The 25,175-nt window shown below is 42.9% G+C and overlaps 1 long non-coding RNA gene across 1 annotated transcript in view; it reads right to left on the bottom strand.

The window, feature by feature from the left end:
• LOC148188255 (uncharacterized) overlaps window positions 1-25,175 on the bottom strand; it is a 209,167-nt gene that overhangs the window by 86,820 nt on the left and 97,172 nt on the right. Inside the window, exons 6-7 of the long non-coding RNA XR_015778062.1 lie at window positions 3,800-3,890; window positions 2,353-2,399 (exon numbers count right to left, since the gene is read on the bottom strand). This is a non-coding gene — a long non-coding RNA (uncharacterized LOC148188255). The remainder of the gene's footprint in view (window positions 1-2,352; window positions 2,400-3,799; window positions 3,891-25,175) is intronic.

Raw genomic sequence — 25,175 nt, 5'->3', positions numbered from 1 at the left:
AAAGCATAAATGGATCTTTTCTGGAGATCATGCAGTATAGAATGCATATACTCAGTACATTGTGGAGTCTTCTCTGTACGTGCTTTTATAGCAGTGTTATTGAGAAACTGGCCTTCCAGGCTCAACACTGTAAAACGCACTAGAGAAAAAACTCCCTGCTTGCATAAGAAAGAACCATAGCAAATAAAACAAATAAAATTTATTTGGTCTCTGCTCCCAAGACCATATCAAATGACTCCGGCAAGTTGGCTTGTTCGGACTGAGATATTTTAAGCTCACCTGTCAGGCTGAAATAATTACGGGTGCTTTTCTCAAGGATACATAAGCTATTAAGATGCCTGATTGGAGATTTACATTAGATCACTTGCCAGCTCACTATACGCAGTAGTTCTTTTACCATACCTGCACCATTTAGTATCACTTACAGCTCTAATGGCACAATTACCCTTCACCACCAGCACTAATAGTGCTTTAAGAGAACCTTTTGACGTAGGGCTGATGTTGTGACCCTCGTACATACCCCTTCAAACCCCCATCCAGCTCCCACTCCAATGTCTGCACTCCAAAAGCCCCTGATCTCTAGATATCGATTAGGCCCCACGACCCCGACTGCAGCTCCCACTTTCTAACGCCAATCCTCCCCCTACTTATCTGGCTCCTTCCTTTACCATTGCTCTCTCCACCCATCCTAATCCCATGATAATCAAATAGGCCCAGACTGGCTCTTCAGTGCTGTACCAATTAGCTGCTGAACGGGTCTGGGGCTAGTGATAGCAGGACCAACAGAGGTGGCAGCAAACACAGTAGTATCCAGGGAGGCTGTAAACATCCATTAGTGGTTAACCGTCCCTACTCATTTTTCCTCCCCAAAGCTCTCTCATTAGTGCAGTGAGCCCTGACAGGTAAACAGCACTAATGGGAATGGCCTATCAATAAACGCCTCATGTGTTAACAGGAAGTGCAAGCAAGGGGACAGAAGATGTGGACCAGCAGCAATAAAGAGTGGGGTTTGGGGGGCAGTCACTGATATAAATAGCTAGAAACACGAGGAAGTGTTGGGTTATTAGTGATAGATGTTGCATTGTGTGCTCTGATTGTGTTCCTCGGTGCTTCGCTTAGAGGTAGGATGACTGTACTGTCGCAGAAACAACTAAGCAAGAGAAGTAGAAGCAATTTTGGCCAAGAAAAGATCTAAGACATCACCTAATAAAATATGATCTGAAGTCTTTTGAAAGTCACTTTGATGTGACTGTGGCAATGGTGGCGTACAGTTGCCGTGTGCTAGCGAGGGTACTTCAAGGCATGACCTCAGGTGTTTCCAAGACTATGTTTGTGTGTGGGTATTGTGAGCTGCGAGAATGCGTAACATCCCTTTGTGTTAATGCTTATACTTTGCGTATCACCACGCACATGAAAGAGTGAGGGAAACTGGAAAGGAGGAACAGGGAGGGACTTAAGAGAAAGAAAGAGAGAAAAAGAGAGTGAGGGTAGGAAGAAGGACTGAGGGGAGAGATGAGAGAGAGATGTTATTTATGTTTGGAGCAGGTTCACTCCGAGTTCACCTTACCATGAGACGTCCCCGGGCGGTGACAACCACACTGCTGCTGAAGTGTGTGTCTGTCAGCGTGTGGGTGGGTGTGTGTGAGCTCATGCTTTGTGACTACATCCATGCTTGCGTGTTTCTTTATCTTTACATAAACATGTGTGCATATGTGTGTCTGAACTAAGGGTCAGCCAGTGAGCAGTAACATCTTAAGGAGGACAACGCATGTGTGGGTGAACGCACTACATGTTGTACTGTGTGTGCTCTGCATGTGTGTCAGGGGCCCATTACTAAGGCTGTGGAGCACTAAATCAGCAGTGCAACTGCAGTGGATAAAGCCAATGATACACGGATTACAGCCACACTCAGTCTACGCTGTCCGCATTTATCCACAGCCAGACAGATAAAGAGACAGCGGATGCATGTGTGTGAGTCTGTGGGTGTGAGTTCGACTATATATGGACCTGTGCCTGTATACATCCGTCTATGTGTGTGTCCATGTTTGTAAATACGCTTGAAAATGCATGTTCACACTATATTCGAGTGTGTATTTACACTACGAACTAAAAGATAGACAGATAGGCAGAGAGAGGCACATTTAGATAAGTGCCATCATCAAGCAGAACCCTGTTGGAGCAGCGTCTGTAGCTCGGGGTTGTATGGACTCTAATCCTCCGCCAGCCCACTCCAATAAACAGCACCTTATCCATGTCACACTGAGCCCACATTTACCACTTCAACTCCCGCCACACAAAACCACTGGCACTGCACTAATTTTTTTACATAAAAAAGATATTTTTACAGCTTACCGGGGATGGAAACAGCAGCAGGAGGGGGACTCTGGAATTTTGACATTCTGAAAGCAAAAGTTGAATCAAGGGATTAAAAGAAAATTTAGGTGACAGTTTTTAAGCATTTGTAATAATTTTAGCACATTTTTTACATCCACATCTAATGTCCAAGTGTGATACTGTCTCCAACATCCTTCCCAGCTCCAGCCTTCTCCTCTAACGCCCGCCTCATCCCCAGTTCAGCATTAGACCTCCACTGCTCTAATTACACAGGCTGACCTCCCACAGGTCGCCTGAGTAAAGGCCCCCTAAAGATCAATATTCATTCTTTTAGATCTGTCATCCGCTTTTGACACTATCGACCACGTTCTGTGTCTGCTCTCCCCCTCTCTACTCTCTATTCATCTATTTACCCCCCTCCCAACCCCCATATCAGTGCCTGAATTGGGCTAACACTCACTGGTACTTTGGCCACTTGCACACTGTTATTTTAAACTCTACTTTGCCACTTACAGATGGTATATAGTGGTTATATTATCAATCTGATTGCTCCTTATTCTGTCCTAAAACACAGAAAGCAGAGAGGAACTTTTTGTTTGTATGTTTTTTAAATTTCCACAGGCATAAGCATGTAAGGGATTCATTTGGTTCTATGTGTGTATGCGAAAGTGAGTGTATGTATCTGTCTGTCCGCCGCTTATCTGGCAAACTACTTGATCAATCAGCCTCATATTTTGTGTGCACATTTATGACTGTATGCTCGAGGACCTCATGTTTGCCCTGGTTTACAATCGTTGAGATATCTGGTTTGCTGACTGTTATGAATGCTGACTCCTCACTCCTCTTAACCAGCCAATAAGGGATGCAAGTTGTCTAGGAAAACTGCTCAGCTCAAAAGAGCAAGCCTCACCATCTGTTGCAGGCCATATTTTGGCCTCCTCAAAACTGACATCAGTAAAAAAATTTGGAACCAGAGCATCTGCAGACCTGATATGGTATGATCCACTTAAGTTTGGCATGATACGAGATGAATAACTCAAACGCTTTTGTTATCTTCATCGCCATCTTGAAAGTAAGGGTGCCAGGAGGGTAAATTCCAATGGGTATTGTGTCTACTATAAGTGACTGTATTTTTGGGGGTTTGTTTGTTGTTGTTATCTCATTCTCTGTTGTACTGCAGCCTACAGACAAATATAATACCTTAAAAAGTCCAGCTATGACTGTTATGGATCAAAGATTTGTAGCTGTGATTTGCTTATTAAAAATACGTTCTGCCTCATAATTATATTGTATCTTATTAAATGTGCTGCAGTACATCTGCTGGAATAACAAGAATTGTCTGGAGTGGCTGCTATCAGCTCGACCGTCTGGCAGAGATCTGCTGATCTCTACTGAGAGCACTTTTCTAGTTGAGACTGAGTTCTGTCAGATATCTATGGACAAAAGCACAGCAGCTTGTTCTTACCTTAAGAATCCTGTAGAAATAAATGGCCAGCCATGACACCAAATGGAGACACCACATGAGCCAATGGGAGTTTAGACTCTTCCACTTTTGTCTGGAAATGAAACACAAATAAAATGATTGATCTGGTTGATCATTCATCTGAAATTTAACATACATTGCTGCATGCATTTCAGGTACTCATTTAGAGTTTTAACACCTTTGTCATATCAGTTTAACCCTTTGAAACCTTAACAAATTGGCTTGATTTCTTTCAAAAAGGGAGGGAAGACGATGAGCAACAAAAAGAAGAAATTACCCCAAAATTAGCAATTAATTAGTAAAAAGTACAAGAAAATTTCCTAAAAATGTTAATAATAATTAATAAATAACATTGTTAAAAATGGAATTGATCTGAAAGAAAATTCTAATTATTCTGTAACATATTTTTTAAATATGTAATTATGATCATTTGGTATTAATAAAGTTTTTCCCAGGCTTTTTTCTTTTTTCCTCTAGACATTTTCCCTAGCTTTTCAAAATAATTTTCTAATCTACTAATTTCTTGCAGTTTTTGCAAAACATTTCTTACCAATATGCTCATTTCTTTTTTTCCATGTTTCTTGAAAGAAACCACAGCAATTTGCTCAGGGTTCAAAGGTTTAGATACATGTGAAAGGCTTCTGAAAGCAGCACAAGAAAACTTATGTTGCTCCAGGTTTCAATGGGTTAAACTCTATTCGAGATATGCTGCACCTTTCAAAACTGCAACATGTATGTCAAAAAACCCTGTACGCATAGAAACCTACAAAGCTATGAACACAACGTAGTGATCTCCATCTTACCCTTTAACAATTTCTCTTTTATAAATCTACAAGTAAAGTTGAAAGTTAACTTGATATAATATGAACTTTAAATATATTTTAAATTTTTTAATGGGGCTTTGGGGAGATTGGGGCGGTAGGGGTAATAGGGTAAAAGACTAGCACCCTAAGCTAAATTTAGACTCTCATCTTTCCACCTGTAGTGCATCATTGACTTTGGCCGGGCCCGCTGGCCTCATATTCTCCTCAGCAGTGTTATTGTAGATAAGCACCACGTGGCTAATGAACAGAGAGAGGGCTTGTTGAAGGTCAGCCTCTTCATTTAGGGGCCCTCCAATGGGCTGGCCCACTCTGCATGGCTAAACGAATCATCATAATAATGCCAAGGACCCACCATTTTAAAACTCTTGCATCTTTTTTTTTCCACCCCCCAATATTGCCTGGCATACTTAACTTTACGTCTCCGATATTCCCCTTCATCTGAATTATGTTGATTTCCCCGTTTCTTTCTGAAAGGCTTTTAAAGGTCTTGGCAATTATCCTTTTCTGGATGTGCTTAGAGAAGGATGCTGTCCATCCGGTGTCTGCTGATGTTAGGGAAACATGATTTAACACAATCAGAGATGCAAAGCTAGGCTGGATGAGGGTGCTGATGTGACCGGGTGCCAAGGCCGGCCAAGGTCATGTTCATCTGCATGATTAAGGGTGATGAATTCTGCCCTGACCTCTGGATTATGCCAGAGGGAAGTACTACAATATAAGTATGAGTGTGTCTATGTGTGTTTATGTGTGACCACTATGTGTACAAATATGTCCTTTTTTAACTTTTAAAATATGATTTAGAATTTATGAGATTTTCTTTTTTCCCACACTTTCAGCGAACTTTTAAAATCAGAAAAATGCTTTTTTCCCCCTTGATTTCTCTGCTCTGAACTAAACTATCTCCTTCCTTGATTCTTGGTGGCTATTGTGATGTGAAGAGGGACTCTGCTCATGTTCCTTCTTTCCTCCTGTCCTCCTCCTGGATAAAGGGATGTGGTCTCCCTGCTCTCTACTGTCCCCTCCTGGAGGGACCAGGCAGCTGGTTTCCATACACTGACACCTGCCCATCACACTCACAATGCAGTCAAACTCATCCATTAGGACCCTGCACTTCTGTCAAAATTTAACAATACAGAATTGTGTGTTTTAAGGCTGCTTCTTCTTAGACATCTGCTAATATTTAAAATAAATAAAAAAAAAAACATCCTCACTTTGTTCAAGGGTCTCAGTGAAGGAAATTTCACTGCAAGAAACCAGAGTTTATGTCTGCATTAACAGGAAGTGGCAAGAAAACTCAGCATGCTAAACTTTTATTGTTTTTTGATTACCAAACTCAGAAGTGAGCTGTATATTTGTTCACACGGTGTGCTATTTTAATCTACGCGCTTTATTGTCCTTCAAATAATGAAATATGAGTACCATACTGCAGATCTTTGCTGAAAGCATTCATTTAAGGGATAATTCTGCATCTACAATCAGGAGAGGGTGACAGTGTGCCCTTTTAGCATTGTGCTGTATAGTAAAGCAAAGTAAAGTAAGCTGTACTGTAATGTATACAGTAGATGAAGGTTATTTCTGTTAAAACTAAAACACCCTGAGCCATTTTACTGTAATTCTTGCCCCAGTCATTATTTCTTCCCAGTACCAACTCCTTTCCGTAAGTGTCCAGTCCCGCTCTAAAGCCAGCCCCAGTATGCCAGCTGGCTGGGGGAGCAGCCAGAAGCCTCATTTACCCCCCTTACATAGTCCCCCCTATGAATACTAATGTAGCAAAGCTACTGGGGCCGCAGTGGTGAAGAAGAGGGAGCAAGAAAAAGGAGAGATGGACAGAGAGAGAAGAAGAAAGAGATAGAGGAGTGCAGGTGGAAATGTGTGTGTGTGTGTGTGTGTGTGTGTGTGTGTGTGTGTGTGTGTGTGTGTGTGTGTGTGTGTGTGTGTGTGTGTTTGGGAGGTGGGGGAGTTCACATCTTGAGATTTCACATGCCTACACACAAACACACAGCAGCCCTCTTCGCCCTCTTTGCCCTACCTGCCAGTTAACGAGATGCGGGGATCATTTCGTGCAAGAAAAAGGGCTCCTTTAGCTTCACGTCCTGAATTAGAATGCTCATTTGATATCATTGTTTCTAAAAGGGCGACGGAACGAGGAAAATGCCGCCAAATTACTTTAGGCAAATGTTAAGCCACTTCCTTTCCACCTCTGCCTTACTTTCCTTCCTCTCAACTCCCAGAGACTTGTACTATTCCTCAAATGCCCCAATAGACACAAGAACAATGGCTGGAGAAGGGGAGAAAGGAGGGAGGGGGGTTTGGAAAAGGAGGAAAACAGAAGTGAGAGGCCTCCACAGCAGAGGGCCAGGTGTCAATCACCTCCTCAGGTGGGCTTCAGAGACACGTACACATGCATGTAGTGCGCACCACCAATATCTTGGGGAATTAAAAATACACTGGCAGAAAGCGGAGAGGAGAGAGAGGGAGAGACAGTGAGATGGTAAAAGAGGGAAACTGAGAAAAAAAAAGGTAGGAGAGCAAATGGGACAAAGGGGATGTGCAGGGAGATGGGCCTGGATGATGCAAAGGTCGGAAAAAGAATTCAAAGAGCACAAAGTAGATTCACTGAAAGTCATTACCTGCCACAAATTACCTGGGCAACAAGCTTAAAATAAATAAATAAATCAGTTTGCATCAACAACAGAGGAGAGCGGTAGAGACTGGGGAGATGCAGGCGAAGGGCTGGGGGGAGAGGCGAGAGGAAGAGAGGGAGGAGGAGGACGGGAAGGAGGCGGAGGGGGCAGCGGCTGGAGAGGGATGAAAAATCGATGGACAAACAAGTGAGAGGGCGCTTGCAAAAAGGAAGCCAAAGGGGGGAAAAATTAAGCATTTAAAGAAATTCTGTTTTGGTGGTGTGGAGGAGGATGAGAAAAGGAGAGGGGGTGAGGGGGTCGGGGAGGCTGGGAGCACAAAAGCGCCTGAGGGTGGAGGTGGGGGGGTGAGTGTGGCAGAAACGGACGGACCACAATGCCCTGCAGCTCGATAGGGTTGAGTGACCACATCAGGTCTAGAGGCGAGCGTCGAGACATGGGCGAAACCCGATGGCTTTAAGTCAAGAGGATTAGATTCAGGGTCTCTCTCCCTCTCTCTTTAACCCCCTTTTTTTCCGTCCACCTCTCACCCCCATTTCTTCTCTTGTGCCGTCTCTGTTAGGTAAAGTGCCCCAGTGCAGGTCGTCCAATCAAGTAAAGAGAAGGACCAAAGTATTACTAATAGTCTGGTTTTAATGTTTCAAGTGGTAAACCGGAGTGCTGGCCTGTATGCTCGGCACCAAGGTAAACAGGTCAATAGTATTGATCCTGATTCTGACTCTCTCTTTCACACACAAACACACACACAAACGCACATACAGCTCCTCGGCTCAGAAACATGGAATGCATTAGGAGCTTTCTGCATTGCACCGAAGTTGAGGTTTGGGAGTTGACACATGCACACACACAGAAATGGAAACGCACGCACACTTTTTTTTTTCCAATATTCACACATGTAAAACAGCAAAGTACACCCTAATGGTGAAATCCCACAGGCTTTGACACTCAAAACAAAACAGGTACACACAAACACATATCGACTCGCTCCTATCGTCATGTCTAATTTCACTCTGTCTAACAATACAATAAAAATATGTGGTAAGGAGCAGCCTACACAACGGCAGCTGCACCCTCACACGAGGGCAGAGCGAGTCATTTGAATACAGATTCCTATTGTCCTTCTTATGTCAATAAAACTCAGCAGTGCTAAGGAACTAGCGTGGTCAGCAACATTATGGGACTAATTAGCATTCTCTTCTTTCTTCTGCTGGTTGATCTGTTTAAACAAGCCTGGGGGGTCTGCTGTACTTACTGTAATTAAAGCAAAAAGGAGTGACTCTTGCTTGAGAGAAGGCACACACAAAGGCTTCCTCACTAGGGGGGACCTCAAACTGCACAACTAAGTATCCCAGAGTGGTTTTTGTACATGGAAATACAAGGGGCTATACAATAGGTAAAGCTGGCAGGTTAGTGCGGCGGTTAGTGAATTTTTCCACCCAACAGTACTCCAATTTGTTCCTCAATATGGCCATACCTGTGGAAGCATCCCTGAATGATACTTACTTAACCCCTAGCCACTCCGGGAGCTCTGCAAAGTTGCTGAAGCTGCACCCCAGCTAGGCAAAAGAAAATTCCTCTTGGGCAATGCATAAAGAATATCAAAAAAGATAATGAAAGGAGCTGCAATAAATACACAGTATGAGTTGTAAAAAGACTGAGGAAGGGTTTCTTGCTTGCTTTTTCTTTTTCTGTGCTGAGCAGAAAGGAGGTGGAATAAAAAAAGTATAAAAAGAAATGTTGGCGAAAAGTTCTCGGGGAGAAACAGAGACAGGTTTTATTGGCTGATATGAAATCAAACAGACAACTCCTCTCCTCTGATGGTACTCGGTCTCCTCTGGCTGTGGGCCATGTTAGCAGGAGCCGTGATCGCTGAGGCATTAACAGCACAGCAATGACACCAATGTAATGTAGCCACTCGGCTCTGGATTATGACACTTAGCGTGGATTGGATAACCCTTATTATGGCATTCATTTAAGCTAACATGAGGCAAATTATAGGCTGTCGTGACACTGATACCACGGCTGTTTAGACAGGAGCTGACACTGAGGAACTGCTGTTGCGTGGTTTGGCCTGATGTGATGGATGCAACAATTTGTCTGATGTGAAGCATCTCTGATCTCAAGTATGTAATTATTTCATAAGTATATAATTATTTCTGAAAAGCCTTATATTTGAATGAATTGTCCTCAAACTTTGTTTTTTTTTTCGACACTCGTTAAATAATTTTAAATACATGCCCTGACATTTCCTGCAAACAACACACACACACAGACCGTCATTAAGGAGCAAATGAGAGTTTCTTCTTTTTCTAACAGCTAAATGGTTTTAGTCTTTGCTTCCTGCTTGTTACAACTCTATTCCTGCTCAAACAGAGCTCCTCAAGCATATGCAACTGCCATTGCCGGTTCTACACACATATGCACAGAAACACTGATTATTTGTTTGGCTCGCTCTCCAGCGGCAAAGCCCTCTTTCTTGTCCAGCAAGGCACCAGAGCCTTTAGTAAATCCTGGACATTGCAGCCTTAAATCCACAACAAATCAGATACTATAACTTCACTGATCCAGCTGGTTATCATCACAAAGCAAACAGTAAGCAATATAAATATTATCTATCATAGATTTATTCCGTTGATTACCATATCCTTTAAAAGGCCCTGTGACACAGAAACCTTCTGTTGAACATTTCTTATTTTACCATGTGGAAAAACTGATTACGCAAAACTACAAATGAAAAGTGGATGAATTATTGTGCATTTACAAACAAAAAAAAATTCTGGTCCCAAAAATATTTTTGCACAAACAAACACTATATGGACAAAAGTATTGGGCCACCTACACATTACACCTACAGGAGCTTTTATGACATCCTATTCTGAATCCATAGGCATTAATATGGAGTTGGTCCCCCCCTTTGCAGCTATAATAGCTTCCACTCTGCAAGATTTTGGAGCGTGTCTGTGGGAATGCCCATTCATCCAGATATTATACACCTTTGGCAATGGGACTAAATGAAACACCTGAATTCAATGATTAAGAGGTGTGGACCCATTCTTTTGTCCATATAGTGTATCTGAAGGACCCATGGGCTCATAAGCATCACAACAGAAATTTACTCACATTTTCATGTATATTTTCAGGAATATGTAATACCACAAAACTTTTCAGTTTAGAGATGAAGGTGTAAACTATCAAAATTGGTTTAATGGAAAAAAAAGGCTTTGAATTGTTTGCATCATCAGCTTAATTACAGCATAAAAAGGCCACATACAAAGGAACGGATAATGTGTGTGCAAATTTGTTCTGCCATGCTAAAAAAAAAATCAAGTCTGATGTTTGATGTTTTTGTGTTATAATTTCAATGAATATTTTTTCAGGCTGTCTGGATAAGACAGCTTTTGCAGCATTTGTAAATGGAATGCGACAGAAGTAACGCATCAACAATAAAATGCAGTGTGTATGCACTCCAAGTCCACAGACTGTCATTCAAAGTAGTCCATACAGTATGTATGCACTGGCATGTAAACAGTGTGTGTGTGTGTGTGTGTGTGTGTGTGTAACACATGTGTGTAAATTATTGTCTGTTTCCACATGCTTACATGATGCATGATCTGTATAAGTGCATGCAAGTTGTGTCTTCTTGTGTGTATGTGTATGTATAAGCCCTGGGGAGAAACCCCGTCTTAGGTTGTGTGTGTGACAGCCAGCCATCCTGCCAGATCAAGACCTGTCAGCCATGCAACCCAGCCCCAGCCACATCCCCTCTGCTCCTCCTCCTCCTCTTCTTCTCCCATCCTTCCATCTCCCCCTCTCCATTCCATCCCTCCATCCATGCTGCAGCCTTAAACAAGCACCAGCACTTATCAGCCAGAAAAATAATTGGGAGGTCTGCCGCCTGCAATATGCTGGTCCTCCCCTCCGTCCATCCGGGTCGCTTCAGCAGTGTCAGCTCCCATTAGAGGGAACGCTGGGCGCCAGGGCAAAGTCTAACTATCTCTATCACTGAGTCTCTTTCTCTGTCTATCTTCCTTTCTCAGTTTTTTTTCTCATTCTGAGCTATTAACTTTATCTATCCATCTACCTACTTACATAAGTAAAGTGCTACTAGTTTTGATGATTTCAAAACACAACTGAGAGTATATACAGTGTGAACTATGAGAGGAAAAACTCTCCAAAGTTGAATTGTGCAAACACCACAAACTGAAAAATGTAAATTTGCTGTGTATCTGTGTTTGAAGAGATGGAAACATGGATCTTCTCCCTTAGGGTCAAAAGAGAGAAAGTGTGCAGCGCAGGGCGAAGTGGACAGCATTGTGTTTGCTCTCCGGAGCATCAGTACGTTGTCACTGTCATGTCACAAGGCCGTCTGAGCGTCTCGTGCGGCTGAGCTGCCTGGCGAGCAGGGAGACAGAGAGATAGATCCAAGGGGCCAGCGGGAGTTGATGTTGATGTTGCATCGCTGTTGTTGCACGGAGATGTGTGTTTGTGTGCATGTGTGTGTTTCTACACTGAGGAGCCATGACAGCGACAGTGGTTCAGCTGTCATTCCGGGGCGCTACGGTGCGATTGGCCGGGGCTGACATGTCATGGGGGTACATGTCCAACAGAGCAGCGTCTGGGTGCTTCTGTATGTCCGTGTGTGTGCTGTAGTACAGAAGAGGACGCCAGAGTATTACCTCCCAAACGTCACAATCACTGAGCCGTGTCGCTCTACCTCTCCACATAAGCATGACATGCCGTGACCTTAGCCAGCCCACTGGTATTCGGGTGTAATAACCCTTTATTGATACACAGGGGAGAGTGGCATAATATAAAAGCTCCTGCACACTTAAATCAAATCTATTTACCTTTGATACCCAGGGGTGGCCAACTACATGTGACCATCTATAGCTACACAAAAAGCCTTTAGGCGGTATGAACTGCATGACCCTCTATTTATACTTTTTACTACACTGGTACTCAATGATGTCCTGTAGGACCCCTTAGATGGTCATCTAGTGCGTCACAATGAAACATTCACAGTTGACTCTTGCATAAGCGAGGGCAGTTACTAAACCTCTGACCCATTTCTGAATACATTACACACCTAACTATTACTCCCACGCATGTGTCCTCCAACGCCCAAATACTATTTTGCCCTTGAGCCACTCTCTGCCTAAGCTTTCCTGCAGCAAGTCCAAGCGGCCGCGACTGCCTCCCACAATGCACGAGGTGACATTGAGAGGCCCCCGAGTCTCGGCGGATTTGGGGTATCCATCCGGCTGCCCGCGTACAAATAAATAATGCAATGGCCGGCTAATGCAGTGGGCCCTGACGCAGTGGCTGACGTTGCCTGCAGCTACCTTTGGGCTGGAAAATAATTACCATGCAAAAGAGGGGGGAAAAGGCCCCCATACATAGTGTAATGGGCTAAAATGGGGTGATACAATGCAGCTGCCCTCCACGCTTCAATGCCTCTCTCTCTCTTTCTCTCTCTCCTGCTCCTTCTTTTTCTCCATCTCTGTCACTCTCTTAACTCTCTCTCTTTTCTCTGCTATACACAGTAGCCACTGCCTAGCCAACCAGTGCTGTCCATTCCTCTGAGGAGCTCAGTGAGATGAGAAGCTGTTAGTGGCACCAGCCCTATATTCATGGATCCGGGGTTTCCACTGACACACTGTCACACTTGTTATTGTAGATACTCCCAACAGGAGTTGCACAAGCAAAAGAGTGATTTTGATTGTCTATTGTTTTTGATGAGCATGCTTTATTTTATGTAAAAGTATCTAAATCTTTATTGTGTTTTTTACTTTGTGGAATATTAAAAGGAAAATGATCTTCATTTTGAGATAACAACATATTTTTAGGAGGAAAAAAAAGTCCAATAGATCTGTATAAGTCCCTAGTTCCCATGCAACCATGCCCCAACAGTGTGTAGTATTCCAATTAGGCTTTGGCATTGACATTGGCCTCAGTTTACAGTGGAGCAAACAGATGGGTCGGTATGTTGACTAATCCAGTGCAGGCAGAGACGTGCTGATCATGAATAGAGGGTTGATCAATGCGCTGCTGTTTACACAGGCCTAACAGTGTTTACTGAGACACATTTAAAAACAGCCCTCCTGCTCTCATCTATCAGCCCGGTTACAAGACCGAGAACGATGGTGTCATTTATCTTGGCCCCGAAACAGACATTTACTGTACAGTGGTTATGATGCACTCTCAGAAATACTGTGACACGGGGAGAACATTTTTGTACTCAAGATTACAGCTGCAGCTATCATGAAACCTGATGGTATGTAGGTGCAAATTTGCAACTAATGATCTTTTTTTAGGGATGCACTGACTCTGACTGTGAAATTCTGGGTGGATATCGATGTTTAAATTGTTTAAAACAATTTGGCCACTACTAATACTGATCTCAACCCTGATTTGTTCTTCACAATGTAACATTATCACAAAAACAATAGGGTGCATCCCCTGACACCTTGAGTTTACTGCATCTTTTTAACCCAACGGCATTCCAGGAAAGATCTCTGTTCCTCCAAAACACATTTGCTATTGTGCCTGGGACACCTTTAGTTCTGAACGCTGTTTTTTAACTTGCCCGAAATTGATGTAACACAACATAAAAACATCAGTTGCTGCCATGGGTGAGTATAATCTCATTTGCCAAAAGTCCAATGCAGTCAACAAGGGGAATATCTGGCGATAGCGATGTGCGATTGGTAAATCAGTGCATCCCTACCTATTTTTGTTAATATAAAGGTGCAGCACCAGTGATCAAAAGGCTCATTTCTGCGCTTTATTTCTGAGAGTGGAGATAAGGTTTCTTTTTTCTCTCTCTCTCGCACAATATGTGAGGGACCAAATACAAAAAAAAAAAGTGTAATCAACACAGTAAGAATCAAGAGCTGATTTTCAGATAGTAGACTGAAAAGTGATGGGAAACTGCAGTGGGAAAACGGTTATATCTGGCCTTTGACAGAACTTGAACTTGGAAAAAAAAGTCCTGAGGGCTGAATTTGAGACTAAATGACTTTAATGACAGTGGTGTTTTGTTGCAGCAGTGAAGCTATCATTCACACTTGCTGTCCTGATTCACAGAAGAATGCAGCACAGCAATAGGATTTACCGAGCTCCTTTAATGGCAATGACAAAAACACTGGATTGAATTGTATGCTCTTGGACATAAATGTTCATTTGGTATTCCAGCCTTCCTCTTTCCTATTCAAAGGAGCCACCATGTCCTTCACACTCTTGGTCCAAGGGCAATATACCATGAAAAACTGAGCCGTGATCTACTGCAGCCCTTCCACGCATCTTGACCTCCATCGTCTCAACCCCACTTTCTATTGAATACTGTGGGATGGGGGGTGAGCGCCATGGAGACCGCAGGGCATCCTGGGATCGGGGCATGCCGCCTGCCACCAGGTCCCCTTCACTCTAGGGGCCCATCAGTCAAAGCAGAAAACTTCCCTTTGAAGCTCTGTCAACTCTCTGGAGTGTCTTGCTGCCCCAAACTCAGCCCCCCCACTCCCAAACCCATCCGGGCTCCATACCTCCGTCCCCCTTATCCTCCCATGTGCTCTCCTCCTCTCCCTCTGTTGCTCTCTCCCTTCCCCTGGTGACCCCCACTTGAAATTCGCTGTCCACTGTCCCCAAAAGTTATCCCCATATCCCCCCTTATCTCCGTCTCAAGCTATGCAATCCAAAAATTGAACTTGGAAAAAAAAAGAGTGGCACAGAAAGAGCTTAGTTTCACTTTTGCAAACCAAATAAGGTTTAAAATGGTAAGGCGTCATGAGAGAGTAACTCTTAAGCCCTGAGACAGACACGCAGGGTGAATCCCTACAGCTCGCTTGGCTCAATCGTGAGTGACACTGACGGCTCTGGCATGTTGTCCTGTTCCAAAAAAAAAAAAAGAATAAGAAGAGAAGAAAAATGAAGCTGCGTTCACAATTCTGGCACATGGTGCTTGATAATCGCTGATTAAGACATACTTTTCATGCAGATCAGGTGCCAGTGACGGAAACTGTGGCAGCTGTTGGTGTTATCAATTAGGGCATTGTTGGTTTTATAAATGTAAATCACAAAAAAATGATAAATTTGACTTATCAGCAGCAACGCTTACAGTAGACGTGTGACGCAGAGGTGTGGGGAGGATGTGCTAAGTGCTGATGTTTAAGAAAATGCTTTGAAGGCACATGTATCATTGAGTGCCGCTCTCCATACCAGAGCATTAGACTTGCTGATGGCTTGTTTAAGAAGTGATGAAATGCGTATTAGATTTGTTGTGACTCAAACAGCTGTGTTCACACCTCGCACTGGCTTGTTAGTGTGCGTGGATTCCAGATAAGTGCTCATTGACTTCCTACCTACCTACGCTAAATGCCATAATGTGTGTGTGAAGACACTCGTAAACATGTTTCTCGAGCGTGTGTGTGCTTATGTGTGTATTACAGGTTGTGTGCACATGTGATTTGAGTCCATCTGTGAAAGTGTATTAAAGTTTAGAGTGTGTCACACCTTAAAAAGAATTAATTGAAAAAAGGGGGAGACAGATAGCTCAAGCCCGAGGCTGCTGAATATGAAGTCTGAGGCTTAAAGAAAAGTCAGGAGGGACAAAGATAAAGGTGGAAGACTCAACAGTTTTCTCTCCGAGAAGCCTTGAGCCCTGTTCAGTGAGACAGAGCACAGTCGAGGTGTTGTTCTCGATTACCTCAACTAGCCAAGACTGACCAATTAACCAATGCTGGCTGCTAATTAGCTGGATTTTAATTAACACCCCCGGCGTAACCACCAGCATCACCAGTTTCCACGAAATCCTGCGGTACATCAAATCTGCTCAGGAGCTTTGACTCATTCTTATATCGAGTGCAAGCTCATAATCTAATGTCTGCTTCCAGTGATGTCACTAGCATCCATAATCACTTTGGGGGTCTAAGATTTGACACCTAGGCCATTACACAAACGACAAGCATCCATCAACCAAGTGGATCTATGGGGCAGTGAGTCACCTGAAACACATAGCCAGGCATTGTACATTTGACCCTGGAAGTCCATTTGACTGCACAGCTCCCTCTCTCTCTCTCCCTCTCTCCCTCCCCCTCCCTCTCTCTCTCTCTCTCCCTCTGTGACAGTGCCGAGGTGTTGCCCTCTCACTGCCGACACGTGGCTGGCAGGCCAGCTCATGGCCACAGGGCCTGCTCCTTTGAATAACGGCAGGTTAAGACATAATCATCTTCAGCAAGGAGAAGATTCACTTTGACCTCATCACCTCCATCTCCCCATTCCCAAGTCCTAAGAGAGATGGAGGGAGAGACAGAGAAAGACAAAGAGGGAGAGCAGAAGAGAGAGAGAGAGAGCAAATTACAGTGTGAACCCAGAGGCCAAAAAGAGACAGAGGGAGCGATTGAGGGTGAGGATAGTTAGTTCTCGCCTTTGATGCTTAACTCTCGTCGACAGTGCAAAGACTAAGAATCATAGAGATGTGCGGCGAAAAAACCCTCTCTGTGGGTTGCTGCGCTACAACCCCAAGGCTGCACAATCATTCTCACATGTTAATGGGCTGCCATTTGGCTCCTAAATCAACCGAGGGTGGGAGACTGAAGTGAGCAAAGCATAAGACAAATATCCAGCCCATTATGGGAAGCCAGTGGAGTTCAAGTATGAAAACATTAAAAAATGACAGCTGTGAAACTTTTTCATAATAAATAGACTTTTCACGAGATAGCATGGTACATGCATCCAGCCACACGTAGTAGTACATTCACAAAAACACATACTCCTACATGTGACATACAGGGGTACACAGTGGGGAGTACCACCGCAATTGATGAAGAAAATTCTTCTCATGTACCCCGTCCCAGTTTTAGACTTCAGATTCTCTCTCTCCCACTCTCCCTCGTGCTCTCTCCATGCCTCTCTCTCTCTCATTCTTTCTCTCCCTCTCTGGTCCACTAACCCAATTTAAAAGCAAGCATCCAGACACCTCCTCCTGCAGTTTGTCTGGGACAGTAGACAGCCCTGTTAGTAGGACTACGCTTCTAATGACTACATTCTGACAGTGTGTGTGTGTGCATGTATGTGTGTACACGCATTCACGAGCGTGCACCGGTGCAAAGCTCCAAAAACTACTTACAGATTGAGACCTCAGTTCAGACACAGACTTGTCTGTAAACACAGCTGTCTCTTTATTACTGCGCAAATTCATCCTATCCCATCTGATATAGCTCGTACTAGAGATGTCCTGGTCAAGTTTTTTGGCCCCTATCGAAGTCCTTTTTACATTGGGTATCTGCTGACACGGACTTTGATCAAATACTTGTATATACTTAAATGTTGATTAGATACGTATCTGACACATTTAGTCCTAATTCAAAGCTATAGAGCTGACAAGCTTAAATTATTGATATGTCAGACTATCGATTCTTCATTCACTTTTAACTATGTTTATGCAAAATCAGCCTTTCAGACAAACATAGTTATTTTTTAACTGTAATGAACTGTTCAAATTAAAAAAAATGTATTGTCTCTAAGCGCAACAGACAGTTTATAAGCCAGCAGACCATTTGAAGTAGTTTTCCTCATAATCCGCCAGAGGTCGCTCCAAAATTGGACTATCAGCTTGATCTATTGGTGTCAATCTTGGCCTTTCAGTAAACTAAGCTTAATAAAGATGCTAATGTTGTGGTTTACTTTGAAGCAACAAGGTGGGTTTCTAGTCATAAATGAAAAACCAACAAAGACTGCAGCTGTCTCCCTCTATGACAAATCTGTGGACCTGCTCACCTGCTAAGGTTAGCTTGGCACCCAAGTAAGGCAGCGTCAGCATCACGTACGAGCAGAGACATTTCAAGTGTACAACCTGGTCCGACTATCTACTATTAGAAGCACTCAGCTTCAGCAGGTTTTTTGCCAGAAGCTCATAAAAATGCCATCACTGCCAAAAAAAGCAAGATTTAAAGTACATGCAAGGATATGCAGCTTATCAGTATTGTTTCGGGATCTCATGATGGAAATGGAGTCATGATTTAAAATTCCACCAAAAACTGTATGTAACGAATAGCGCAACTAGATGACACCACATGGGAAAACATAAAAAGTATTCTAAAGAATAAGACACTCGCTTATTACAGACCAATGGACATTGCTGGCATTGGGAGACACTTTAATTCATCTGAGCAATTTTCGTTGAATCTTGATTTCTGGGAAAAAATACAGCACTAATATGATATGGATGAAAGTTTTACTGCAAAAATGCATAGATGTATCACTCTGTTGGAGTAATTGTGGTTACTGAAACAATGCACAGTGGTGTTAAGAGTTAGCCTTCTCTTGCTCATGAACAATAAACACTGGCATGCAGAGAGCTCACAAATCACACACAGCCAATTTTAAATTTGACCCGTCACCAAGCTACTCAGTGAATGAACTTTAATTAACAACAGCTGATATGACCTACCGCCTGCAATGTTTGTCATGTTAACCAGTGGAAGTGGCAGTTAGCGTCGGCTAAAATGAGAAGCATGAGTTCACTGCTCTTTGCTAATAAGAAAGGTGAGATAAAAGATTTGTTACCATTGGCGCTTAGCATGCAGTGAATTTGCGTTTTTTCCAAATCCTTGCAACAGATCAGAGTCAGTCACCAGTGCCACCAAATCATTTCTCACATTCACACTCTTAATTTTAACTTGCATAAAGGGCGAGATGCTGCTGGACACTGTGGGTGACAAAACAGCAGAGAAAGGACCAGATTTTCATCACTGTTACTTTGGCCAGTACCAATCCACTGAGAAAAGTCCTAAAGGTTTGATTGACAAAAGCCTTAGTAAATTCCTAATTCTGACACATTTACAGTAAATTCATCCATTAGTAACTAAAGCTCATTTGACTTCTCTCTAGACTCAAACTAATGTGGACTTCCAATAACTTACCAAAGTTAATGGATTTTGACATTCACATGAGGCACCAAAGTTGAAGATGATACCAACGTAATTGTCCTCAAATCGTAATGCAGGATCAAGATTCTCCTGGTCAAATGAGCTGAGCTATTCAAAGTCCTCACCATTCACAGAGAGTAGTAGGAGGTTCACTCATGAATATACACACCAGAAAAGCAGCATTTAGGATTCAAGTGACTTGACTTGGCATTTTATGTTTTAATTGTCTGCGAGCAGGAGGTCAATCCACCCAAAACGTTGCTGCCCGTTGGTGTGTAGTTACTGTAGATGAATGCATGATGGCACAGAGATATGAAGGGAAATACAACAGTCACACAGGCATACATGTGGTTAGCCACTGATGAGGGACAATTTTTTAAGTTAATTGATTTTTATGCCCTCATTAATTTCCTCAGCTTTCCCTCCCCACGTCTCTTTCTCTCTCTCTCCCTCCTTCTCTCTCTGGCTTCATCCTCTGGCTTCATCAGCAGTCTGTCAATAGGCTTCGTAGCCACGCTTGGTCCCTTATCGCCTCAGAAACGCCTCAATCAAATCCCAATCAGTCACTCATACCGCCCATCAGCACCCAACACACACACACAAACAGGGAAACAGATGATAAATGTAGAGTGCAAACAAAAACACATTACACTCATATACACCTTTGTTATTATTGAAGTCCCTCTGGTTGATCAATAAATCCAGCCATCATATCCTCATTAGTCCTAATTACAGTAAAAGGGTTACTTCCTTGTTTGACAGAGTGGAGAAATATGACAGGACAAGATTCAAAGCATAGGATGTAAAGCATTTAAAATTTAAGTCAAAGAAAATCTTATATTAAAATCTCCTTAGCCCTAATGTTTACTTTTTTGTATCTAACTGACACTCAAATATTTGTCTTTAATTTCAGATTTAGAACTGAGCTTTTCTAAGAGTGAGTTAAGATTTCTTGAATGGTTTTCTCCTGTGCATGAGTTCACTTTTTCCTGACATGACATGATTTGGGTATCATGATCATCGTCATGTTTTATTCAAATACTCTTTTTTAATCTTCCTCAATGCAAAAAGGATCCATATTGTATAATTTATAAGGTCAATCAATACTTTATTTCCACACTGGAGGGTATATAAATGTACAAACTCCAGAACGTGTGGACTGTTGAATTTCAGACTTTTTCTGTATGTACTTCATCTTTTATATGCTCCCATAGCTAGGTTTATTGACAAAACATGAAAACAGAAAACTGTTTCATTGTAACTTTTACATCAAATGTCAAACAGGGAGTAAACCTTAATATCTTGTAAATTAAATACATACCTGCATTCTATGTAAATACATCCTGCAGACTTAGGGCACCTCCCCTCCCTCTCTAGCTCCCACCTTCCCTCCCTCCACTCACCCCTCCTCCCTCCTCGACACGTACCAGACATCGTGTCTTCCCCAGGATGCAGCCCCACCCATGTCCAGCTCGCAGTCCCAGCCAGCATCCACCAGCCCTGTTTTGTCATCATTAAACCTCCCCTGCTCACCTCACTATATGTCACCTGCATGGGGTTGCCACCACCAGCGGTGGAGGGGTTAACTCTATTTTGTCCAGGACCTCATGCCTGTGTGTGAATATGTGAGTGTGTGCATGTGTTTGTGTGAGTGCACCAGTCCACTTTGTGTACATGTCCACACCAGCATGTGTTTCTGTCCATGCATGCCTGTTTGTTCACTTGTGTGTCTGTGTGTGTGTGTGTCCATGCAGGACCATGGTCTGCTCTGTGTGTGTGTGTGTGTGTGTGTGTGTGTATGTAAAGGAGAAATTTGCCTGTCCTTGCCTAAGTGAATGGCTAGGATTAAGCTGACAGCCCACCTTAGTGATGGCGAAATAATTGGTTGTTCAGCTCTGTCCTTGTCAGAGCGCTGACAGTTCTGCAGATGTCCTGTGCGGTTCTCCAAAGGTTAGGCTCAGCTGGGGCCGCCATTCATTAATCATTCCGCTCTGACAGTGCACCGAGCAGCCTGCAGCTGCCACCCCGTCCCCCTCAATTTCTGTCACCGCCTTGCACCACCACCACCACCACCACCACCACCACCACCAATACCCCCCCTCACTCCCCCTTCTAGGTCTCCCTCCACCCCCATGTGTGTGTATGTGTTTGTGTTCCCCATTGTACACACAAACAAGTAGGCTTAAACATAAATTTGCATGAAAAGTCAAGGGATGTATACAAGCAACAGCGTGCCCCTTACATGAGAGGTGTGAACTGGACAAGCGGTAAGGTAAGGATGTAAACAAAACACACAACCTTAGAAGGAAGTCTTCTCTGCTAATGATCTAACTTGCTCTTCTCTCCAATTCATCGCTCAGCACTGCAGCCAGTAAATGACCAACTCTCCTGTGTGCATGTAAATCCTCCTGTACTGTGTAAACATCCGCATTTCTCACGGCTTTTCTTAATGTCACAAACACACTACACAGTCCAGGACTTCACTAACCAGTATTAACCCCTATGGTCCATTAACCCAGTGATTCATCATGGATAATGGTGCTCCTAAAGAAAGTGTGCCTATGCATTGTATAGTGAGACTCCAGCGGAAGACGCTGAGGTTTTATGAAATATAAATAAGGGCCTTATGTATTTAACGTGCATGTGAACTTATTCAATTTCAAAGACCCAGCTGAAAATTACTGTTATGATCTGTGCGAGGTCAGAAACACACACACTCAAATTACCTCTCATGTGCACTAACAGTTCTGACCGTGTCAGCAACATTGCTCTGACCCCTTTCCCTTGCTCACTATCTAACGACCCTCTCAACCTATTTTGTCCCTCGTTCCAACCCATTCTCCTCCGCCTCCACAACTCTCTCAGGAGTGGTGTTTCCATCAAGGCCTTTGGCATGGAGGGGGCTGCGAGGACAGGGGGAGGTGAGTGTAGAGAAAATGTAAGAAGGTACAGAGAGGAGGAGGAGGAGGAGGAGGTGGTATGGAGGTGTCCACTGGGCACTAAGTGGTGAGAAGAACTGAGATAAATCCTCCATTATGGTCTACCTGTTCCTCTGCATTGATTAACAGCGAGCCAGAGACAAATGGGCAGCAGCCATGAGGAAAAACTCTCTGTGTTCAGAACCAATCTATTCACATAACAAACATTTACTAAAAAGCTGACATGCTGTAGTCATGAGTGGGTGGGAAGCATCATAAAATATATTCATTACAGATAATATGTGATAAAATGTGCTAGTTAAATGTATATTTAGTAAGCTAAGTTGATAATGAGTATTTAGAAGCCAGTGGGGGAATGTAATTTAGATTTGCATCTTGCATCTCACCTAAGTTTTTTATACAGGCTGCTATATGGAGTGGATTGCAGCCAGCCAAACTTTGTTGTAATTTAATACGAAATCACAATGAAGTATCTATCTGTCTACCTCACAGTAGGTTTTTTGTATTGTGCTTGACATTTCTTGCCAATTTATAATTCTGCTTCACTGCAATTAAGACGTAAATATTGTTTTATATTGTTAAATATTGTTCATCTGATACGTGCCAAGCCCCAGCCAACACTGCTGGTTGGGGCTTGGCACATGTCAGATGTTTTAGATTTTACCATTAGCATTCCTCCTGTCATTTAATTACAGTTTGAGGCCCAAACTGGACAAATGATTCAATTTTTCACAAAAAAATGTATTAATTATTTTGTGACTTTTCTTGTGACCCTTCTGAGGGGCCCAATACAAAAAAATGAAAACCACTGAATTAATCTACCTAGTATACAGCATAAAATACTTAGACTAGCTCCACCTCCAGCAGCTACAACAGGGAAATGCTGCTTAAGTATGAATGTACGAATATATAATGTATAATCATTATATCTATTATAATAAACCAGTCCCTTACAGTCACATATTCTAGACAGTCATCTCTTTACTGAAGACTGTTTTTCTTATTATGCACATACATGTCTCATACTACTCTTAGTGTTTTATATAAGACAGTATATGTAAGAACAGCCTGGCAACCAAAATGTAGGAGTCTGTGAAAGAAAATGCAGAGGTATTTTCAGCGGCTGGGCAGTAGAAGGTCAGATCAATAAATGAAAAAATGGGTGCTTACAGAATATGCTATTGCAGCCTCCCCTTTCTAATGCCTGCTTAAATGTTAAAGCAACACTATAAATGCTTAAGAGTGTGCTTTGGCCTCAGAATAAATACAGGTGCATGTCCTTACACTTTAACCTAGCGACAGATAAAAGAGTCATTTCTGCTGCCCACTTACATATCTCTGAATGTATACATTTCTGAACTTCTTCAGAAGTTCATGATGAGTTAAAAGCTTGAGTTTGAGCAGAGCAGACTGAATGCACATAAAAGCCTGACCTCTGAAGTGCTGCTCTATTTCCTAACATTCAAGAATAAAAATGTTGCCTGGTCATAATACAGCCCACTGAGAGATGCTAATTGCTGAATATCATATTGTCCATAGTCACCGCAACGCCTAACACGAAACCCATCACAAAGTAGTTGATTGTTTATTCTAAAAAACAATGGGATGATTTCAAAACCTCATATTGACCCTCCACCTACACATCTGTCTACTCTTTAAATAGCAATTGTGGTCTCAGAACGATGGTGGGCTATGTGCTGACATCAGCACACAGAGTGAGAGAGAGAAAGAGGAGGTGGGTGGGTGCCCTGTTGTGCAACTTGGAGGAAATTCCCTCTCTTAGTCCGTCAAAACAGAATTTCTCCCTGGAGACAAAGCCAGCAGCAAATATACATGCACAACAAAACAGATGTGGATATAAATGGCTGTCAGTGTATAGGAGGAGCAATGACAAGAGAGATCATTTTATCGCCTCTCCTCAAAAAAGTTCTTTTCATTAATATGCTATGATGTTGCTTAGGCTAATACCCCGCTGAATGAAAGAGGAATGGAGATTTATCGTATTAATATTCTATACATTATGACCATGCCAATGGGTAATATTCTGGCAATTACACTAATGAACTCTCAGCACACAGTGCCCCATGTTAACATCACAGCTGGAGGGTGGACATTCTTTTAAGCTCTAATCTATCTACCCAAGTCTACAACCCTACATCCATCCATATCAGTCATTGGTTAGCGCAATACATTAAAGCACCCCTATCCAGGTGCAAGGACATCTAAACCTGGAAGACATATCACCTATACCAATAATGGGCATGCAAAAATGACGGATTCTTCTCGAATTCAAAGGGAAACATAGCGGGGAGTATCATTGATTTGCCCCTCGGAGATTACCTATGTATCATAAGTGTATGTAGATCATCCATACCACCCCCTCTTTTCACCCCCCCTCCAGTGGCTATAGTATTGGAATAGGAGCGCAAAGGGGAGGCACATACAGTAGATGACGAGCTCCAGTCACATGGTAAAGCCCACGGAGGATCTCATCAGCCTCTATGTAGATGTGTATGCTGAGTGAGTGATTGCCCATGGTTGAAAATTGGTGTAGAGGGCTTCACGGGGGAATTGGAGGGACGAGTTTTCTCTCTCAATCTCTCTCCCTCTCTCTCTCTCTCTCTCTCTCTCTCTCTCTGTCATACACACATAGGCACACAGCACCAAATATACACACTTATTGGAAAACACCCACTGCAAGACATGCATGCACAACCTGCTCACACACAAATCTCCCTATATGCACATGCACAGCGAGCAGGGATGATTAAGGTCCTATGCAGAGGAGATTCTGAGAGGTACTGTGCCGTGGCTGCCTGTTTTCCCTGCTGAATACAAGCCACTAGCTCAGTATTCTCCAATGGGGAGGGAACCCGTCATCACAAATGCAAGATCAGGGGTAATTACGTTGTAATATGCCACATGAAATATTTCTTTGTAGCAGGAATGGGATTCCCTTTGCTTCAAATTTAGAAAAGATATATTCCACACAGCTTGGCTGCTATTTTTGCAGGCATGTATTTAAATTT

Source organism: Plectropomus leopardus, chromosome 11, assembly GCF_026936395.1.
Source record: "Plectropomus leopardus strain MGB_pleo_1.0 chromosome 11, ASM2693639v1, whole genome shotgun sequence".
Taxonomy (NCBI): domain Eukaryota; kingdom Metazoa; phylum Chordata; class Actinopteri; order Perciformes; family Serranidae; genus Plectropomus; species Plectropomus leopardus.
Note: the sequence above shows the minus strand (reverse complement) of the source record. Positions and strands in the feature narration are given on the sequence as shown.